This window comes from Mus caroli, chromosome X (assembly GCF_900094665.2).
Source record: "Mus caroli chromosome X, CAROLI_EIJ_v1.1, whole genome shotgun sequence".
In the NCBI taxonomy this organism is placed as follows: domain Eukaryota; kingdom Metazoa; phylum Chordata; class Mammalia; order Rodentia; family Muridae; genus Mus; species Mus caroli.
Genome location: NC_034589.1, coordinates 103,450,502 through 103,464,143, shown reverse-complemented (window position 1 = coordinate 103,464,143; position 13,642 = coordinate 103,450,502).

The window sequence follows — 13,642 nt, the reverse complement described above, 5'->3', positions numbered from 1 at the left end:
ACACCAGTCTGAAGTTACAGATAATAATTAATGGAATCATATCACTAAGTGAAAGAAAAGGAACAGCAATGTCACATGTGAAAATACATATACTGTAGACACATAAAATTGAGCAAGAAATGAACTAAACTTTGGGAGTTGGAGGATTGTGGTTGACATCCATGAATGAACTGCTAGAATCTCTGGGGAGTAAAGAAAGAGTACCCTCAGAGCAGTCATCCTATAAGTTAGTTGATGGCAGATGAATGATAGTTTCAGTAGCAAGGAAATAAATGAAACTTTTGAAAGTAGAATAAAAGGAGACATAATCCAGAATCTATATTGGAGAGTTCAACTTCAACTGAGGAGTACTTTCCTAACTTTCCCATTGAAGACAAATGCAGAATTTGAATAATTATTTAAGACCAATAAGTAGCTATATGTTGAAGCTTGACCACTTGGGATTAGATAACCTATCAGGGAAATGGAATATAATTTCAATCTGGTGGAGAAAGCCTTTGGTTAGATTTATAAGACATTTAGTTTTAGTATTCATTTTCTATAATCTTGTTTTCCTGTAGAAGTTTCATGACTTATCTCTCATATTTGCACAGAAAGCTGACATACTTTTACAAATACTAGAAAAGGAAAGTAAAGGTAAAGCATTGGCACAAGGAGGTAAATGTCCTTTCAAAGGGATTACAGACTCCCTCATATAAATAGCAGAATGCATCTAATTTCAAGATAATTATCCTGAGTTTATTTTTGACGTTTATTTCTAAAAGCAAGTATTTTAATCATCACTGTTTTTCTGTTAATTGTGCCTCCTATTACATGTTCCCCTGAAATATCCTTATTTTATAATCAAGGCTTGTTGCTATAGTACATAGAAGAAAAATAGTCCCAAAAGAAAGCACACTAAGAACTTCAGTGAAATGTCAAAAATGTGCCTTTAATAGAATTAACAGAAAATAAGGAAAAGATTTGTCTCCCATCCCAACAAAAGATGTCTGTAACTGCGCTATTATGGAGACCACAGCATAGTTAAAGGCTATGAGTGTGTGTCATTGTAATCAAGGAATAACACTGTCAATCAGTCCAAAGTGTATCTTAACACTAGATTATAATTAAGCTGGAATGTAAAGAACTCTTTGGTCTAATCAATTATATTATAACCTGACTGCCTGAGATAATAGCCCATCAACAAAAAGATAATCTTCGTATCATTTTGAAAAATGAGAAAGAAAAGCAAAGGGTTAGATGTCTACCAGCTATAGTCAATACTGAAAAATGCAGACAATATGCACAGGAAAAGGAGTAATAGAAGCATGCCTACTTAATAAAAAATTTTGCAAACCAGTGTCTTTGGTCTCACTCTATGTTTGTCTTCCAGAGTAAATCAACTGGCAAATATATTTGTTTCCTTTCCATAAACCTTAAGCAAGTTTAATCAATATATTTCTAAGTTTTAAAACTACAGGCTCTTAGAAGGAAATAGGTTTCTATTGTTAAAGGAATTCAGTTATTTTTTAATACCAAAATCAACTTTGAGTTTCTTTCTCAAGACAGGGTCATATAGTATAACCTAGTCTGCCCTTTGACGCTGCAATTATCATCTTTTACTATCCCATTTGATGGGATTGTAATCTTATAGTACCACGTCCACCTGATTCAAGATCTTTGAATTCTTTACCTGCTATTAAATCCTAAGTGCCCCAAAATTAAAGACCTTCAAATATGCTGATTACATTAATCTGTTTGGTTAGTACTAATCATGGGAATAAATCTTGTACTTCTACACATCTTTGTGAGACTTTGAACATTTCAACTATTACAGTAGCTCTCCATTTTCACCTGCAAAAATAAGTCTACCGTATATAACTTAAAGTGGGATGGTTCAGGTGATTTTTTATGGTAATAGTTTGTAGAATGCTATTTAATGTTATCACTGATGACAACACAAGTAGGTATGATAACATTTGTTTTCACATTGGAAGAATCAACCTAGCAAGAAGATTCCATATAAAAATATCCAATTCAAAAAAAAAAACTTATGACAGTCTTAGTGTAATTCTTTCTGAATTGTATTTGTATCATATGTCATATCATCACTACTCTACCTGCATAGAGATGAAACTAAATGCACTAAGAAAAATATCACCTGCATTAGACAAGGTTAGAATCACTTCACTATTACTGTTACTAATGGAAAATGAATGTTTTAGCCATCTTTTCAGTGCTTGTTTTAGACCCTTCTCAAAGGTATTGTACACTAATACAAAACTTCCCTCCTATACTGTTATCAGTAAGAATTCAACATTTAACTCTTATACCATAGAGTAATTGCAAAATATCAATGAAATAATATGTAAAATATGTTCAACAAAATATTTATCGTGTATTAAACTCTACAAATATTAACTGCCAATAGTTTCAATGTACAGAATCCTCATAATTATTTTCCAAAGATGTAGAATAGTAACTCTCACTTGAAAAATCTAGAACTACAAAGACTCAGTATTTTTTCTTACTGCAAGATAGTCAATCAGGGCAAAGTCAAGATCAAAGTATACGACTATCTGACTTACTTTTCACAATTTTCTTTTCTGATGACTATCTCTTAAAAAAGAAACTGACATTATTTCATTCACAATAAAATATTATTAATTCAGTATTCATCCTCAGCCTTGTAACTTTTCATTTTTGAAACTTTAATACATGCACTGAATACATACCTTCTAAATCTAACTTGACTCACATTTTAAGATAAACTGTACATAGATTTTAGTCTATTTAGGTGTGTGATTTGAAATATATATTCAGTGTTTAGTTAATCTCTCAAGAAATGACCAAAGCTTTTAGAAAATCAGTTGTGGTATTTTATACATTTATAAGACATATAAAAGGCTCTTATTTTCTTCACATTCTTGAACACATTGATAGTTTTAGTGTGTGGTTGCTGTTACTGTGCAATTGTTTTTTTTTGTTTTGTTTTGTTTTGTTTTGTTGTTTTGTTTTGGCCATTTTAGTTTGTATGACATGATGTTTCATTGTCAATGTTTTCTTTGTATTTCCATAAGTGATGAAAATCATATTTTCATTTCATTTGTTATAAATAATTTTGTCATCATTCCTATTTAATTTTGCTTATCTTTTATATTTGAGTATTTATTCGTGACTGTTGGATACTAATCCCTATATGATTTGTCCATATTACTTGAAAAAAGGGTCAAGGACTATCAGGGAAGAGAGGTGAAAAACAATTTAAGAGCCAGAGGATGAAGAAGAGTGCTATGAAATGTTATCTTCTGAATATGGCAGAGCTTTTGCAATAATGAAGTTATAGCAGTATTTGTTACTTACACAAGTTCTGAACAAGATTGGGCCTGTGCATATTTCATATAGACGAAAGATAACTTCATATGGCCCCACCCTTCTTTTTGATAACACTAAAGATGATTCCTTGCTGTAAGGAGGAAGTATTTTATTTTTTCAATGGTATAGCCACTCAAGTTGTGCTTCTGCAAAATCCCATATTTGAAGTTGATTCAATAAATGCTAATGAAATTGACTGGATTAATTAAAAATAAAATTACACAAAGAGAAACTGGCTGGGAAAAGGAAGGAATTCAAAATAAGCAGGACGAGACTATAGAAAGGTAATATATGGTGAATATGAATATGTATATATAGGGGCAGGGTCCTTATTGCCTTCATTTGCACCCATGAGGTGGGGCTGTTCCATAGCCTTTTTTCACTGTTCCTACCAGGGGAGCACATGTCTCCGGTGAGTGCTCTGACCCCGGGGCTCAGGGGAGATCTCTCAGGTGACTTTCTAAGGCAAGACCAGACAGGAGCTTATAGGCCACAGAGGCTGCAGAGCAGCTGATAAAGTGCCCTTACTGCCTCCATCTGCACCCAGGTGGGGCTGTTCATCAGTCCTCTGTGCACTGGTCTTGCCAGGAGAGAGCTGGTATCCCAGGAGTGCTGACAGAGGCTTACAGACCTACAGGAGGAACAAGCTCAAACCAGAGACAGCAAGAACATTAACACCAGAGATTGCCAGATGGTGAAAGGCAAACTTAAGAATATTACCAACAGAAACCAAGTCTACACGGCATCATCAGAACCTAGTACTCTCAACACAACAAGTCCTGGTTACCCAACACACCAGAAAAGCAAGATGTGGATTTAAAATCATATCTCATGACGCTGATAGGGGATTTTAAGAAGGACATAAATAACTCTTTTAAGGAAATACAGGAGAACATAGGTAAACAGGTAGAAGCCCTTAAAGAAGAAACACAAAAATTCATTAAAGAATTACAGGAGAACACAATTAAGAAATACAGAAAAACACAGCCAAACAGGTGAAGGAATTGAACAAAACCATCCAGGATCTAAAATTGGAAGTGGTAACAATAAAGGAATCATAATTGGAGACAAATCTCTAGACAGAGAACCTAGGAAAGTAATCAGGAACCATAGATGCAAGTATCACCAACAGAATACAAGATATAGAAAAGAGAATCTCATGTGCAGAAGATTCCATAGAAAACATTTAAACAACAATCAAAGAAAATGCAAAAGGATCCTAACTCAAAACATCCAGGAAATCTAGCATACAATGTCAAGACCAAACCTAAGGATAGTGGATATAGAAGGGAGCTAAGATTCCCAACTAAAAGGGCCAGTAAATATCTTCAACAAAATTATAGAAGAAAACTTCCCTAACATAAAGAAAGAGATGCCCATGAACTTACAAGTAGCCTCCAGAATTCCAAATAGATTGGACCAGAAAATAAATTCCTTCCATCAGATAATACCAAATGCACTAAACAAAGAATATTAAAAGCAGTAAGGGAAAAAAGTCAAGTAACAAATAAAAGCAGACCTATCAAAACTACACCAGAATTCTCAACACAGACTATGAAAGTAGGAAGATCCCAGGGAGATCTCATACAAATCCTAAGAGAATACAATGTCAACTAGGACTACTAAACCCAGCAAAAATTCTGAATTACTATAGATGGAGAAAACAAGATATTCTATTAAAAAAATCAAATTTACACAATATCTTTACACAAATCCAGCCCTACACAGGATAATACATGGAAAACACCAACACAAAGAGGGAAACTACACACTAGAGCTTATGCTCTAAGAACAAGAATTGACAAATGTGACCTTATAAAATTGCAAAGCTTCTGTAAGGCAACGGACTCTATCAATAGGAGAAAAAGGCAACCAAGAGATTGGGAAAAGATCTTTACCAATCCTACATCAGATAGAGGGCTAATATTCAGTATATACAAAGATCTCATAAGTTAGACTCCAGAGAAACAAATAACCCTGTTTAAAAAATAATTGGGTACAGAACTAAACAAAGAATACTCAGCTGAGGAATACTGAATGGCTGAGAAGCACATAAAGAAATGTCCAACATGGAATAAGTACGTATGCTCCCCTATGTTCATAGCAGCCTTATTTATAATAGACAGAAGCTGTAAAGAACCCAGATGCCCCTCAACAGAGGAATGGATACAGAAAATGTGGTACATTTACACAATGGAGTACTACTCAGCTATTAAAAAGAAAGAATTTATGAAATTCCTAGGCAAATGGATGGACCTGGAGGGCATCATCCTGAGTGAGGTAACNCANTCACAAAAGAACTCACATGATATGTACTCACTGATAAGTGGATACTAGCCCAGAAGATTAGAATATCTAAGATACAATTCACAAACCACATGAAATTCAAGAAGATAGATGAGCAAAGTGTGGGTACTTCAATCCTTTTTTAGAAGGAGGTGAAAAACACCCATGGAAGGAGTTACAGAGAAAAATTGCTGAGCATAGACTGAAGGAATGAGTATCCAGATACAGCCCCTTCTGGGGATGCATCCCATAAACAATCAACAAAACCAGACTCTATTGTGGGTCCCCAGTGCTTGCTTACAGGAAGCCTGATACAGCTGTCTCCTGAGAGAATCTGACAGTGCCTGACAAATACAGAAGTTGATGCTCACAGCCAACCATTGGACTGACCACAGGGTCCCCCAATGAAGGAGCTATAGAAAGGATTCATGGACCTGAAGGGGTTTGCAGCCCCATAGAAGGAACAAGAATATGAACTAACCAGTATCCCTAGACCTCCCAGGGACTAAATCACCAAGCAAAGAAAACACATGGTGGAACACATGGCTCCAGCTTATGTAGCAGAAGATGGCCTAGATATTCATCAATGTGAGGAGAGGCCATTGGTCCTCTGAAGGCTCTATGTCTCAGTGTAGTTGAATGCTAGGTTCAGGAATCAGTAGTGTGTGAGTTTTTGAGCATGGGGAGGATGGAGGGAATAGGGGGTTTTTTGAGGAGAAACCAGGAAAGGGGATAACATTTGAAACATAAATAAAGAAAATACCTAATATACATAATATGATTTATGGGGAGTAGTAGAAGAATTGTAAAGGAGAAAAAAGGAAGATTGATACTTATCTAAATGTTATATGTATATAATATAGTGATATTATCAAGCAATAAATCGTAATGTATTTCCTTTCATATAATTACATCCTTCCCCTACAACCTCTTCAAGTCCTCTCATCATCATCCTTATTTTCTCTAAAATTGTTATTGTTTTACACACATATTCACACACACACACACACATACATCCTACTGAGTTTATTTATTATTGCTTTCATTTATATGATTTAATGGCTAACCTATTAATATTAGATTATTAATTATGGTCTTCAACCCTGGGGAACATTAATTTTACCTTTCTCGGCAGTTTTTAGCTGTCTGTAGTTCTTTCTCTGTAAGTAGGGTCTCTGTAAATAGAGTTCTACCTTCCATGGTAGCATGTCTAGTGATAATATTGTTTGAATCTTGCTTAGAAGAAAAGTCAAATGGAGGCGAGTTAAAAGAAGAAAATTAGTGGGAATGACAGAGGATCAAGCAATGGCAATGATGTGAATATAGTAAAATATATTATATGTATATGAAATATCAAAATCAATGTTATATACACAATATATGATAATTATTAGAGAATAAATTACTAGTTTAAGGTGAAAATATATACTGAAATAAAGAATAACAGGAAGCATATGTAAAACAAAATGCAAATATAGTAATCTTTTATTATATCTAAATTATTTTAATCTCATAGTTTTATTAACTAATGTTATAGATTTAAGAAACTAAGTTATTCATTTTAACTGTATTGTGCAAAGTTACACAACTATATGGTCTAGCCAGTCTTTGAAAATAGTAGTGGTTTTATATGGATTATATGCAACATTACATTCTTTGTATTTCATTTATATATTAAAATTTTTATTTAATGTTTTATGGGTAATCATAATGCCAAGGTACAATCTTGACAACAGAAATTTAAGTAAATTGTGTAGTCATTTAGCATATGTTAAATATAAAAAACTATGCAAACATCACATATACTAGTCTTTGGAATTCAAACCACATTTTAACTACTGATTCTAGGTAATCATTGATAATTTTAATTTTACAGAAATGTAATGGAATAGATTTAAATGAAAGAGTACTTTGTTATATAAAATACATTGTGTATTTTGTAAATTATTCTATTTGACTTCATTTGTTATGTTTGTTTAAATTCATATATTTAATTGTTAATAGGACATTACTTCCTATAGATTTTGATCTGATTGAATGGGAGTTTTCTTTATACTACTGTGTTAATCGTTTGAAATGTTAACACATTAACACCCCCACACAACAACACTGTAGTGGTTTGAGTATGCTTGGCCCATAGGGAATAATAATAGTAGGAGGTGTGGTATTATTGAAGAAACTGTCACTATGGTAGTGGAATGTGGAGGTCTCCTACTATTCTCAGCATCTACCTATTGTGGAAGAGAGCTTCCTTCTAGCTGTCTGAGGATGTCAGTCTCTCCTGATTGCCTTTTGATCATAATATAGAACTTTTGTCTTCTTCTCCCACACTATGTGTGCCTGGGTGTTGCCATGCTTCTCACCATGACAATAATGGACTGAACCTCTGAAACTGTAAGCCAGCTGCAATTAAATGCTATCATTTAAAAACAGAACAAAACAAAACAAAACAAAACAAAAAAACATTGATTTGGTCATAGTGTTTTTTCACAGCAATAAAATACTAAGACAGAAGTAGTAGTAGGAGTAGGGTATTACTATAATATACCTGATCATGTTTTTGTTTTGAGGAATGTAGATTTGGGGACTTTGAATTTAGAAAGCCATGAAATTCTTTTAAGTGGAACTTAATTGGTCATCTTAGTAGAAAATGGAAGACATTGGTACTTAGGGTGATTTGAACTCTAGAGATCATTCATATGATGTTTTTGGGTAAAAAAGTTGCTGCTGAGGAAGTGTGATATGTATTTCCCACTTAGGGCAGAGCATTCCAGAGTCTTTTATTCTCAGCACATTGGCCAATTAAGTGTCTCTGTGTTTATTATCATCTTCTAGAAGAATATGCTTCTCTGAGAACTGTTGAAAGATATACTGATCTATGGATATAGTCGTAAGTCATTAGGATTCCTTTTAATTTTTTGTCCATTTAAGGGAATAGTTGTATGGGTCAAAAGGAAGAAGAAAATCCAAAGTCTGACCAAAAAGAAGGTGACAGTGAACAAAGCAGAATCTCTGAGAAGAGCTGGAGGGGAAGGTAAATAAGATCAAAATATATGGCATGAACCTCTCAAAGAACTAAAATTACTTTAAGAAATAATTTGTTAAAAGCCATATGAAATTATACTATTATATTATTTCATGACTACATGAAATTATCTATTACACATATAATTCTTCCCCTAAAAATCATAGAATACCTAATAAAAACTCCAGTGACAGGTATTGGAATTCTCTCAAGTTGTTGGTCAAGGGAAGTCCTGAGCCCCCAAAACAATCTAGGCTACTACCTCTGCCTTTGACATCTTCCAGAAAGAAGTTAATATCAGAATGCTAAAGACAACACAGACTTCTAAGGCAAGATTTTAAAAGAATTGATCTGGATCTGAATGGGAAGTCTCGCACTGAGAACTAGCTCTCATAGTTTGGGAAGAATCCATTCAAGCTGCCAATAGAAAAAAGCAAACAGTAGTACTATCGAGCTATAATGTCAAGAAAACACAATGATAAGCCTTGAAAAAAATATTCTGAAAGTTTCATTTATATCATGGAGGGTAACCAACAGTCACTTAATTAAAATGAATGCTCACTCCATACTAGGGAATTCATGCTTGGCACTGTATGTTTAACCAACCACCTGTGGCTAATGAGGCCATAGAGAGGAATCTATTGCCATCATTTGCCTAAATCAGTATAATCTTTAAATACATTTTAAAATATTTATTCTTATATCCACAGAATACAGCTCTCACCCATCACCAAACAAGCTTCCTTTTAAAGAAGATGAAAATAATTACAGAAGTCATAACTGGTCAAAACATAATACTAAAAGTCATTTAAAAAACAACGAGAAGCTTCCTAAATAATATACACATGGTCAGAACAAATAGAATATGTGATTTTTCTTTCTTTTTAATTATTTTCTTTGATTTTTGAGAATATAGTATAATTGCATTGCGTCTCCAATTCCTTCCTCCTTCTGTACCCTTTCATATACCTTTCCTTGCTCTTTTACAAATTCATGGCTTTTGGCCCCATTAATTGTTGTTACATTTTATATATATATATACACACACAAACATATAGATGTGTGTATATGTATGTATATGTATATATATATATGTGTGTATATCATATCTATGAATAATGAGTAATGCTAAATAATAAATAATGATATATAACAATAAGTTGTAGTGCTATATGTATATGAATATATAGGTATTTTTACATATAATGTAAGTCTGACCTGTCTAGCCTATATAATATTATTTATATGTATGTCTTTAGGACTGACCATTTGATATTAGATAAACAAATGATGTATTATTCCCTGTAGAAGCCTATTTCTATCATTTTCTCTTATTTTTCGATTAATTAATTTACTTTGCATCCTTATAGCAGCTTCTCCTCACTCCTCTCCTTCCATCCCCTCCCTCCCTCCCTCTCAACTCTCCTACCCCCACACCTGCAGTTCTCTTTCTCCACAGAGAAGTAGATATCTCCCATTAATACCAAGCCACCTTGCTATATCAAGTTGCAGTATGGATAGACGTATCTTCTCCTCTTGAGGCTGGGCAAGGCAGCCCAGTTAGGGGAAAGACATACAAAGGCAGACAGCAGAGTCAGAGATAGTCCCTGCACCTGCTGTTAAGAATCCCACAGGAAGACCAAACTGAACTGTCTGTTACATATTTATAGGGACCTAGGTCTATCCCATGCATGCTCCCTGGTTGGTGGTTCAGTCCCTGTGAGCCCCTATGGGCCCAGGTTATTTGATTCTGTATGTTTTCTTGTGGTGTCCTTGACCCTTTCTGCACCTTCAAGCCTTCCTTCCCCTCTTCCACAAGTTTCTCTGAGCTCAGTCTAATGTACGGCTGTGGGTCTCTGTACTTGTTTCCATCTGCTGTTGGGTAGAGCCTCTCAGAGGACAGTTAGGCTAGGCTCCTGTTTGCAAACATAGCAGAATCATTAACACTGTCATGGGTGGGCTGTCTCTCAAAGCATGAGTGTCAAGTTGGGCCATTCTTTGGCCATTACTTTAATTTCTGCTCAATTTCACTCATCTTTAAAGTAAATTCTGTTTTAGCAAGAAATAAATATACACATATAGCTAACTATGGAAAGAAATGCAAATATAATTTGATCATTTCTAGATAATTCTTTTTTTCAAAAACAATTTTTTATTAGATATTTTCTTCATTTACGTTTCAAATGCTATCCCCTATACCCTCCCCCGCCCTGTTCCCCAACCCATCCACTCCCAATTCCTGGCCCTGGAACTGGGGTATATATCGTCACAAGACCAAGGGCCTCTTCTAGTCAACTTTTTACTCTTGTGTAAATGTATCAGAATGCCATGGAAAATCTTTGAAACATCATTAAGATTAATCTTAAAATGAACAAGTCTAGCTGCTCTCTATTCCCAGGGCCACAGCTCTGCCTGAATCTTTAGTTAGCTGCTGCCACCTGTGAAAACAAGGCACAAACCCCATACCCCAACCTCTTGTCGTCTAGATCCTCCAGCAAGCTCAGCAGCTGTGAGGTCTGCCCCATCTACTCTGTAATCCATATTCTGATCCATACTTCCACCTGCAATCAAGGAATCCTACTGTCATCAAGGGCCACTAGCTCTGTGTACATTCCTGGTGGCCTACTGCCACCTGGGACAACCAGAGGCTTTAAGTCATCAGGGAGTCAAAACTCTTTCTCCATCCATGAAAATTTGTTGCCAACCAGAAAAATCAGCACTGCTTGCAATCCAAGAGGTCTACTGACATCACAGACTACCAGCTCTGCCTCCAATCCTAGAGGCCTGTTGCCAACCAGTACAACCAGCTCTATCTACAGTCCCAGAATCTTGCTACAATAACAGACTCCCATCCCCACCTGTAGTTTCAGAGGTTTGTTACTATAGGGAACTACCAGGCCTACCAACACTAGGGAGAACATGATGGCTAAAGGCCAGTATAAGAACACAATCAACAAAAGCCAGAGCAATATTGCACCATGACAACCCACATTTCTGATTAGAACAAGCCCTGGGTATCCTAACATAACTGAAGTATGATAGAGGGCTTTAAAGAGGAATACATCAAATAAATAAATCCTTTAAAGAGATACAAGAAAATATAATCAGATAGGAAGAGGTCTTTAAAGAGGAAATGAAAAAAAAATCAAGAAATATGGGAAAATACAATTAAACATGTGACAGAAACGAATAAAACTGTTTAAGTCATGAAAATGTAAATAAGAGCAAACAGAAAAACACATACTGATTAAGGACCAAAGGAGCTGTAGAGGTTTGCATGCATCCCCATAGTAGGACAAACAATATGAACCAACCAGTACCTCCAGAGCTCCCAGGGACTAAACCACCAACCAAAGAGTACACGTGGAGCAACCCATGGCTCCAGCCTCATATGTAGCAGAGGATGGATTTGTTGGACATCAATGGGAGAAGAGGCTCTTGGTTCTGTGAAGGCTCAATGCACCAGTGTAGGAGAATGCTAAGACATGGAAGTGGGAGTGAGTATGTTGGTGAGCAGGGAGAGGAGGTATAGGATAGGGGGCTTTGGGAGGGAAAACAAGGAAAGGGAATGACATTTGAAATTACATAAAGAAAATATCTAATAAAATTATTTTAAAATATCAAAAAGTTAAATATACAGAACTAAGATAAAATATTAAAAGCTACAAGAGGAAAAGGTCAAGTAACCTATAAAGGTATCTCTATGAGAATTACATCTGAATTCTCAAGAGAGACTCTAAAATCCAGAAAGGCTGGAACAGATGTCTTGAATACCCAACAAGATCACAGATGTCAGCCCAGACTACTATACCCAGCAAAGCTTTTAATCGCCATAGATTGAGAAAACAAGATATTCCAAGGGGAAGAAAAATACCATACCTTTCCATTAACCCAGTCCTACAGAAAATGCTAGAAAGAAAACTCCAACATTAGGAGGGTACTACACCCAAGAAAAGACAAGAAGTGATAATTTCACATGAGCAAAACGAAAGAACCACACACACACACACACACACACACACACACACACACACACACAAATCCAGTATCAAAGAATCAAGAATTAATAATCACTGGTCATTAATATCTTCTACCATCAATGGGCTCAATAGCCCAATTAAAAAACAACAACATAGGCTAACAGAATGGGCATGTAAACAGGATCTATCATTCTGCTGCATACAAGAAACACCTCAGCAACAAAGGTAGTCTTTACCTCAGAGTAAAAGGCTGCTAAAAACTTTTCCAAGCAAATGGTCCCAAAAAACAAGCTGGAGTAGCCATTCTAATATTCAGTAAAATAGACTTTTAACCAAAAGTAATCAAAAAAGAAGTGGAAGGACACTTCAAACTCATCAAATCAACAATTCACCAAGATGATATATCAGATCTGAATACCTATGCCCCAAGAGCAAGGGTGTCCACACTCATTAAAGAAACATTACTAAAGCTTAAATCCAAATGGAACCCCAATCTCATTAATAGGGAAACACCCTACTCTCAAGAGTGGACAGGTCATTGAAACAGAAACTAAAAAGTACTTCATGGAACATCCAAAACTGAGAATATACTTGGTCACATAGCAAGCCTCAACAGATACAAGAAGACTGAAATAAGCCCCTGCATCTTATCTGATAACCATGGATTAAAGTTGGACTTTAAGAACAGAAACACTACAATCTCATGGAAACTGAACAACTCTTTACTTAATGATCACTGGGTCTGGAAGAAAAAAAAAAGAAAAATCTAAATATTCTCTAGAGTTCAAAGAAAATGAAGGCACATCATGCCTAAACTTATAGAATACAATGAGAGCAGTGCTAAAAGGAAAGTTAATAGCACTAAATGTCTTTATAAAAAACATTGAGAGATTCCATAATAGCAACACAAAAATACTCCAGAAAGCTCTACAGAGATGGAAAGGAAAGGAAAGGAAGGGAAGGGAAGGGAAGGGAAGGGAAGGGAAGGGAAGGGAAG